This window comes from Belonocnema kinseyi, chromosome 6, assembly GCF_010883055.1.
Source record: "Belonocnema kinseyi isolate 2016_QV_RU_SX_M_011 chromosome 6, B_treatae_v1, whole genome shotgun sequence".
Taxonomy (NCBI): Eukaryota; Metazoa; Arthropoda; class Insecta; order Hymenoptera; family Cynipidae; genus Belonocnema; species Belonocnema kinseyi.
Genome location: NC_046662.1, coordinates 149,650,820 through 149,661,040, shown reverse-complemented (window position 1 = coordinate 149,661,040; position 10,221 = coordinate 149,650,820).

The window sequence follows — 10,221 nt, the reverse complement described above, 5'->3', positions numbered from 1 at the left end:
TTTTTAACAAATTAACTCAATTTTATTAGGGAATCAAGAAAGAAAGCCTTTGCGATCTTTATTTTCCATAAAACTTTTTAGATTGACAATAATGAATTATTATTTAAATAATGTTCATAACCAATTTCATACTTTTCATATTTTCAACAAATTAGCTCAGTTTTATTGGGGAATGAAGACAGAAAGTCCTTGCGACCTTTATTATACATAAAACATTTAGATTGAATATAATTATTTATTATTTAAATAATGTTCGTAAGCAATTTCATACTTTCCATATTTTTCTCAAATTAGATCAATTTTATTAGGGAATAAAGAAAGGAAGTCTTGGCGATCTTTATTTTCCATAAAACTTTTTAGATTGACAATAATTATTTATTATCTAAATGATTTTCATAATCAATTTCGAACTTTTCATACTTTTAAAAAATTAGCTCAATTTTATTAGGGAATGAAGATAGAAAGTTTTTGCAATCTATATTTTAAATAAAACATTCTAGATTGACAATAATGATTTATTACTTAAATAATGTTCATAAGCAATTTCATACTTTTCACATTTTCAACAAATTAGCTTAATTTTATTAGAGAATGAAGAAAGAAAGTCTTTGCGATCTTTATTTTCCAGAAAACTTTTTAGTTTGACAATAATAATTTATTATTTAGATAATGTTCATAAGCAATTTCATACTTTTCATACTTTCAATAAATTAGCTCAATTTTATTAGAGAATGAAGAAAGAATGTCTTTGCGATATTTATCTTGCATAAAATTTTTTAGATTGACAATAAATATTAATTATTTAAATAATTTTCATAATCAATTTCAAACTTTCCATATTTTTAACAAACTTGCTCAATTTCATCAGAGAATGAAGAAAGAAAGGCTTCGTGATCTATATTTTTCATACAAGCTTTTAGATTGACAAAAATTATTAATAATTTAAATAATTTGCATAAGTAATTTCAAGCTTTTCGTATTTTTAACCAATTAACTCATTTTCATTAGGTAATGGAGAAAGTCTTCGGGACCTTTTTTCCATAAAACTTTTTAGACTGACAATAATTATTAATTATTTAAATAACTTTCATAAGTAATTTCAAACTTTTCGTATTTTTAACAAATTAACTCAATTTCATTAGGGAATGAAGAAAGTCTTTATAATCTTTATTTTCCATAAAACTCTTTAGATTGACAATAATGATTAATTGTTTAAATAATTTTCATAAGTAATTTCAAACTTTTCATATCTTTAACAAATTAGCTCAATTCTAGTAGGGAATGAGGAAATAAAGACTTTGCGATATTTATTTTCCATATAACTCTTTAGATTGACAATAATTATTTATTATTTAAATAATTTTCAAAATCAATTTCAAACTTTTCATATTTTTAACAAATTTGCTCAATTTCAACAGGGAATGAAGAAAGAAAGTCTTTGCGATTTATATTTCTCATAAAACTTTCTAGATTTACAATAATTATTAATTATTTAAATAATTTTCATAAGTAATTTCAAACTTTTCGTATTTTTAACAAATTAGCTAAGTTTCATCAGAGAATGAAGAAAGTAAGTCTTTGCGATCTTTATTTTCCCTAAAACTTTTTAGATTGACAATAATGATTTATTATTTAAATAATTTTCATAGGCGATTTTAAACTTTTCATATTTTTAACAAATCAGCTGAAATTTATTAGGGAATGAAGAAAGAAAGTCTTTGAGATCTTTATTTTCCATAAAACTATTTAGAATGACAATAATTATTAAGTATATAAATAATTATCATAAGCAATTTCAAACTTCTCATATTTTTAAAAAATTTGCTAAATATCAATAGTGACTGAAGAAAGAAAGTCTTTGCGATCTTTGTTTTCCATAAAGCTTTTTAGATTGACAATAATTATTTACTATTTAAATAATTTTCATAATCAATTTCAAACTTTTCATATTTTTAACAAATTTGCTCAATTTCATCAGGGAATGAAGAAAGAATGTCTTTGCGATCTATATTTTTCATAAAACTTTCTAGATTGACAATAATTATTAATTCTTTAAATAATGTTCAAAAGCAATTTCAAACTTTTCATATTTTTAAAAAATTAGCTATGTTTCATCAGAGAATGGAGAAAGAGTCTTTGCGATCTTTATTTTCCCTAAAACTTTTTAGATTGACAATAATTATTCAGTATTCTAATAATTATCATAAGCAATTTCAAACTTTTCATATTTCTAACAAATTAGCTAAACTTCAATAGTGAATGAAGAAAGAAAGTCTTTGCGATATTTATTTTCTATAAAGCTTTTTAGATTGACAATAATTATTAATTATTTAAATAATTTTCATAAGTAATTTCAAACTTTTCGTCTTTTTAACAAATTAACTCAATTTCATTAGGGAATGGAGAAAGGCTTTGCGGTTTTTGTCTTCCATAAAACTTTTTAGATTGACAATAATTATTTATTATTTAAATAATGTTTATAAGCAATTTCATACTTTCAATATTTTAAAAAAATTTGCTCAATTTCATCAGAGACTGAAGAAAGAAAGTCTTTGCGATCTATATTTTTCATAAAACTTTCTAGATTGATAATAATTATTAATTATTTAAAGAATTTTCATAAGTAATTTCAAACTTTACCTATCTTTAACAAATTAACTCAATTGCATTCGGGAATGAAGAAAAAAAAAGTCTTTGCGATCTTTATTTTCCATAAAACTTTTTAGATTGGCAATAATTATTTATCATTTAAGTAATTTTCATAAGTAATTTCAAACTTTTCGTATTTTTAACAAATTTACTCAATTTCATTAGGGAATGAAGAAAGAAAGTCTTTGCGATCTTTATTTTCCATAAAACTTTTTAGATTGACAATAATTATTTATTACTTAAATAATTTTCATTACCTATTTCAAACTATTTATATTTTTTAAAAATTTGCTCAATTTAATGAGTGAATGAAGAAAAAATGCCTTTGCGATTTATATTTTTCATGAAACTTTCTAGATTGACAATAATTATTAATTATTTAAATAATTTGCACAAGTAACTTCAAACCATTTATATCTTTAACAAATTAGCTCAATTTTAATATGGAATGAAGAAAGAAAGTCTTTGCGATCATTATTTTCCATAAAACTTTTTATATTGATCTTAATTATTGATTATTTAAATAATTTTCATAATCACTTTCAAACTATTCAGATTTTTAACAAATTTGCTAAATCTCATTAGGGAATGAAGAAATAAAGTCTTTGCGATCTTTATTTTCTACAAATCTTTTTAGATTGACAATAATTATTTATTATTTTAATAATTTTCATAATCAATTTCAAACTTTTCATATTTTTAACAAATTTGCTCAATTTCATCAGGGAAGGAAGAAAGAAAGTCTTTGAGATCTATATTTTTCATAAAACTTTCTAGATTGACAATAATTATTAATTATTTAAATAATTTTCATAAGTAATTTCAAACTTTTCGTATTTTTAACAAATTTATTCAATTTCATTAGGGAATGAAGAAAGAAAGTCTTGCGATCCTTATTTTCCATAAAACTTTTTAGATTGCCAATAATTATTTTTTATTTAAGTAATTTTCATAAGCAATTTCAAACATTTCATGTTTTTCACAAATTAGCTCAATTTTATTAAGGAATGAAGAAGGAAAGTCTTTGCGATCTTTATTTTCCATAACGCTTTTTCGATTGATAATAGTTATTTTTTATTTAAGTAATTTTAAAAAGCAATTTCAAACTTTTCATATTTTTAACAAATTTGCTAAATCTCATTAGGGAATGAAGAAATAAAGTCTTTGCGATCTTTATTTTCTACAAATCTTTTTAGATTCACAATAATTATTTATTATTTAAATAATTTTCAAAATCAATTTCAAACTTTTCATATTTATAAAAAATTTGCTCAATTTCATCAGGGAATGAAGAAAGAATGTCTTTGCGATCTATATTTTTCATTGAACTTTCTAGATTGACAATAATTATTAACTATTTAAATAATTTTTATAAGTAATTTCAAACTTTTTATATCTTTAACAAATTAGCTAATTTTATTAGGTAATGAAGAAAGAAAGCCTTTGCGAACATTATTTTCCATAAAACACTTTAGAGTGACAATAATTATTTATTATTTAAGTAATTTTCAAAAGCAATTTCAAACTTTTCATATTTTGAGAAATTAGCTCAATTTTATTAAGGAATGGAGAAAGCCTTTGCGATCTTTATTTTCCATAAAACTTTTTGGATTGGCCATAATGATTTATTATTTAAATAATTTTCATAAGCAATTTCAAACTTTTCATATTTTTAACAAATTAGCTCAATTTTATTAGGGAATGAATATAGAAAGTCTTTGCGATCTATATTGTTCATCAAACTTTCTAGATTGACAATAATTATTTATTATTTAAAGAGTTTTCAAAATCGATTTCAAACTTTTCATATTTTTAACAAATTGGCTCAATTTCATCAGGGAGTGAAGAAAGAAAGTTTTTGTGATCTTTATTTTCCATAAAACTCTTTAGATTGACAATAATTATTTATTATTTAAATAATTTTCATAATCAATTTCAAACTTTTCATATTTTTAACAAATTTGCTCAATTTCATCAGGGAATGAAGAAAGAAATTCTTTGCGATCTATATTTTTCATAAAACTTCCTAGATTGACAATAATTAATAATTATTCAAATAATTTTCATAAGCAATTGAAATTACTTATGAAAATGATTTAAATAATTAATAATTATTATCAATATAAAAATTTTAATGCAAAGTAAAGATCGCAAAGACTTTCTTTCTTCATTCCTTAATAAAATTGAGATAATTTGTTAAAAATATGAATGGTTTGAAATTGCTTATGAACATTATTTAAATAATAAATAATTATTGTCAATATAAAAAGTTTCATGGAAAATGAAGATCGCAAAGACTTTTTATCTTCATTCCCTAATAAAATTGAGCTGATTTGTTAAAAATATGAAAACTTTGAAATTGCTTATGAAATTAATTTAAATAATAAATAATTATTGTCAATAGAAAAAGTTTTATAGAAAATAAAGATCGCAAAGTCTTTCTATCTTCATGCCCTAATAAAATTGAGCTAATTTGTTACAAATATAAAAAATTTGAAATTGCTTATGAAAATTATTTAAATAATTCGTAATTATTGTCAATTTAAGAAGCTTCATGAAATTTATAGATCGCAAAGACTTTCTTTTTTCATTCTCTGGTGAAATTGAGTTAATTTGTTAAAAATATGAAAAGGTTGAAATTACTTGTGAAAAGTATTTAAATAATTAAGAATTATTGTCAATCTAGAAAGTTTTATGAAAAATATAGATCGCAAAGACTTCCTTTCTTCATTCCCTGATGAAATTGAGACAATTTGTTAAAAATATGAAAAGTATGAAATTGCTTATGAAAATTATTTAAATAATAAATAATTATTGTCAATCGAAAAAGTTTTATGGAAAATAAAGATCACAAAGATTTTCTTTCTTCATTCTCTAATGAAATTTACCTAATTTGTTAAAAACATGAAAAGTTTGAAATTGCTTATTAAAATTATTTAAATAAAAAATAATTATTGTCAATCTAAAAATTTTTATGCAAAACAAAGATCCCAGAGACTTCCTATCTTCATTCCCTAATAAAACTGAGCTACTTTGTTAAAAAGATGAAAAGTCTTAAATTGCTTATGAACATTATTTAAATAATATTAATTATTGTCAATCTAAAAAGGTTTATGGAAAATAAAGATCGGAAAGACTTTCTATCCTCAAATTGTGCTAATTTTTAAACATATGAAAAGTTTGAAATTACTTATGAAAATTATTTAAATAATTAATAATTACTGTCATCCTGAAAAGTTTTATGGAAAAGAAAGATTGCAAAGACTTTCTTCCCACATTCCCTAATAAAAGTGAGCTAATTTCTTGAAGATATAAAAAGTTTCAAATTGCTAATGAAAATTATTTAAATAATAGATAATTATTGTCATTCTAAAAACTTTTATGGAAAATAAAGGTCGCAAAGACTTTCTTTTTTCATTCCTAATGAAATTTAGCTCATTTTTTCAAAAGTATGAAAATTCTGAAATTGCTTATGAAAATTATTTAAATATCAAACAATTATTGTCAATTTTAAAGTTTTATCGAAAATAAAGATCGCAATGACTTTCTTTCTTAATTTCTTAATAAAATTGAGATTATATGTTGAAAATATGAAAAGTTTGAAATTACTTATGAAAATTATTTAATTAATTACTTATTATTGTCAATTTAGAAAGTTTTATGAAAAATATCGATCGCAAAAACTTTATTTCTTCATTTCCTCATGAAATGGAGCCAATTTGTTAAAAATATGGAAAGTTTGAAATCGATTATGAAAATTATATAATAATAAATAATTATTGTCAATCTAAAAAGATTGATGGAAAATAAAGATCGCAAAGACTTTCTTTCTTCATTCCCTAATGAAATTGAGTCAATTTGTTAAAAATATGAAAAGTTTGAAATTACTTATGAAAATTATATAAATATATAATAACTATTGTCAATCCAGAAAGTTTGATGAAAAATATAGATCGCGAGGACTTTCTATCTTCATTCCCAAATAAAATTGAGCTAATTTGTTAAAAATATGAAAAGTATGAAATTGCTTATGAACATTATTTAAATAATAAATCATTATTGTCAATCTAAAAAGTTTTATGGAAAATAAAGATCGCAAAGACTTTCTTTCTTCATTCCCTAATACAATTGAGCTAATTTGTATAAGATATGAAAAGTTTTAAATTGCTTATGAAACTTATTTAAATAATTAATAATTATTGTCAATTTAGAAAGTTTTATGAAAAATGTAGATCGCAATGACTTTCTATCTCCATTCCCTGATTAAATTGAGCCAACTGGTTAAAAATATGAAAAGTTTGAAATCGATTATGAAAGTTATATACTAATAAATAATTATTGTCAATCTAAAAAGTTTGATGGAAAATAAAGATCGCAAAGGCTTTCTTTCTTCATTCCCTAATGAAATTGAGTTAATTTGTTAAAAATACGAAAAGTTTGAAATTACTTATGAAAATTATTTAAATAATTAATAATTATGGTCAATCTAGAAAGTTTTATGAAAAATATAGATAGCAAAGACTTTCCATTTTCATTCCCGAGTAAAATTGAGCTAATTTGTTAAAGATATGAAAAGTGTGAAATTGCTTATGAAACTTATTTAAATAATTAATAATTATTGTCAATTTAGAAAGTTTTATGAAAAATATAGACCGCAATGACTTTCTATCTTCATTCGCTAATAGTAATGAGCTAATTTGTTAAAAATATGGAAAGTATGAAATTGCTTATTAACATTATTTCAATAATAAATAATTATTGTCGATCTAAAAAGTTTTATGGAAAATAAAGATCGCAAAGACTTTCTTTCTTCATTCCCTAAGAAAATTAAGCTAATTTGTTAAAAATATGAAAAGTTTGAAACTGCTTATGAAAATTATTTAAAGAATAAATAATTATTGTCAATCTAAAAAGTTTTATGAGAAATATAGATTACAAAAACTTTCCTTCTTCAATCCCTGAAGAAATTAAACCAATTTGTTAAAAACATGAAAAGTTTAAGTTGATTATGAAAATTATTTAAATTATAAATAATTATTGCCAATCTAACAAGTTTTATGGAAAATAAAGATCGCAAAGGTTTTCTTTCTTCATTCCTTAAGGAAATTTAGCTAATTTGTTAAAAATATGAAAAGTTTGAAATTGCTTATGAAAATGATTTAAATAATAAATAATTACTGTCAATCTAAAAAGTTTTATGAAAAATATAGGTCGCAAAAACTTTCTTTCTTCATTCCCTGATGAAATTGAGCCAATTTGTTTAAAAAATGTAAAGTTTAAATTGATTATGAAAACTATTTAAATAATAAATAATTATTGCCAGTCGAAAAAGTTTTATGGAAAATAAAGTTCGCAAAGGTCTTCTTTCTTCACTCCCTAATGAAATTTAGCTAATTTGTTAAAAATATGAAAAGTTTGAAATTGCTAATAAAAATTATTTAAACAATTAATAATTATTGTCAATCTAAGAAGTCTTATGGAAATAAAGATCGCAAAGGCTCTCTTTCTTCATTCGCTATTGAAATTTAGCTAATTTCTTAAAAGTATGAAAAGTTTGAAATTGCTCATGAAGATTCTTTAAATATTAAATAATTATTGTCAATCTAGAAAGTTTGATGAAAAATATAGATCGCAAAGAATTTCTATCTTCATTCCCGAATAAAATTGAGCTAGTTTGTTAAAGATATGAATAGTTTGAAATTTCTTATGAAACTTATTTAAATAATTAATAATTATTGTCAATTTAGAATGTTGTATGGAAAATAAAGATCGCAATGACTTTCTATCTTCATTAGCTAATAAAATTGAGCTAATTTGTTAAAAATATGAAGCGTATGAAAATGCTTACAAAAATTATTGAAATAATAAATAATTATTGTCAATCGAAAAAGTTTTATGGAAAATAAAGGTCGCAAAGGTTTTCTTCCTTCATTCCCTGATGAAATTTAACTAATTTTTTAAAAATATGAAAAGTTTGAAATTGCTTATGAAAATTATTTAAATAATAAATAATTATTGACAATCTAAAAAGTTTTATTAAAAATAAAATTCGCAAAGACTTTCTTTCTTCATTCCCTGATGAAATTGAGCCAATTTGTCAAAAATATAAAAAGTTTGAAGACGATTATGAAAATTATTTAAATAATAAGTACTTATTGAAAATACAAAAAGTATTATTGAACATAAATATCGCAAAGTCTTTCTACCTTTATGCCCTAATAAAATTGAGCTAATTTCTTAAAAATAAGAAAAGTTTGAAATTGCTTATGAAAATTATTTAAAGAATAAATAATTATTGTCAATCTGAAAAGTTTTATGAGAAATATAGATCGCAAAAACTTTCTTTCTTCATTCCCAGATGAAACTGAGCCAATTTGTTAAAAACATGAAAAGTTTAAATTGATTATGAAAATTATTTAAATAATAAAGAAATATTGCCAATCGAAAAAGTTTTATGGAAAATAAAGATCGCAAAGGATTTCTTCCTTCACTCCCTATTAAAATTGAGCTAATTTGGTAAAAATATGAAAAGTATGAAATTGCTTATGAAAATTACTTAAATAATAAATAATTATTGTCAATCTAAAAAATTTTTATGGAAAATAAAGATCGCAAAGACTTTCTGTCTTCATTCCCTGATAAAACTCAGCTAATATGTTAGAAATATAAAAAGTCTGAAATTGCTTATGAACATGATTTAAATAATGAATAATTATTGTCAATCTAAAAAGTTTTATGGAAAATAAAGATCGCAAAGACTTTCTATCCTCTTTCCCTAATAAAATTGAGCTAATTTGTTAAAAATATGAAAAGTTTGAAATTGCTTATGAAAAATATTTAAATAATAAATAATTATAAATTAAAAAGTTTTATGGAAAATAAAAATCGGAGACATTCTTTCTTCACTCCTAATGAAATTCAGCTAATTTGTTAAAAATATGAAAAGTTTGAAATTGCTTATGAAAATTATTTAAATAATAAATAATTGTAATTTAAAAAGTTTTATGAGAAATATAGATCGCAAAGACTTTCTTTCTTCATTCCCTAATAAAATTGAGCTAGTTTGTCAAACGTATGAAAAGTTTGAAATTGATTATGAAAATTATTGAAATAATTAATAATTATTGTCAATCTGGAAAGTTTTATGAAAAATATAGATCGCAAAGACTTACTTTCTTCTTTCCCTAATAAAATTGAGCTAATTTGTTAAAGATATGAAAAGTTTGAAATTGATTATGAAAATTATTTAAATTATTAATGATTATTATCAATCTAAAAAATTTTATGGAAAATAAAGATCGCAAAGACTTTCTTTCTTCATTCCCTAATGAAGTTTAGCTAATTTGTTAAAAGTGTGAAAAGTTTGAAATTGCTTACGAAAATTATTTAAATATTAAATAATTATTGTCAATATAAAATGTTGTATGGAAAGTAAAGATCGCAAAGACTTTCTATCTCCATTCCCTAATTAAATTGAGCTCATTTGTTAAAAATATGAAAAGTATGAAATTTCTTGGGAACATTATTTAAATAATAAATAATTATTGTCAATCTAAAAAGTTTTATGGAAAA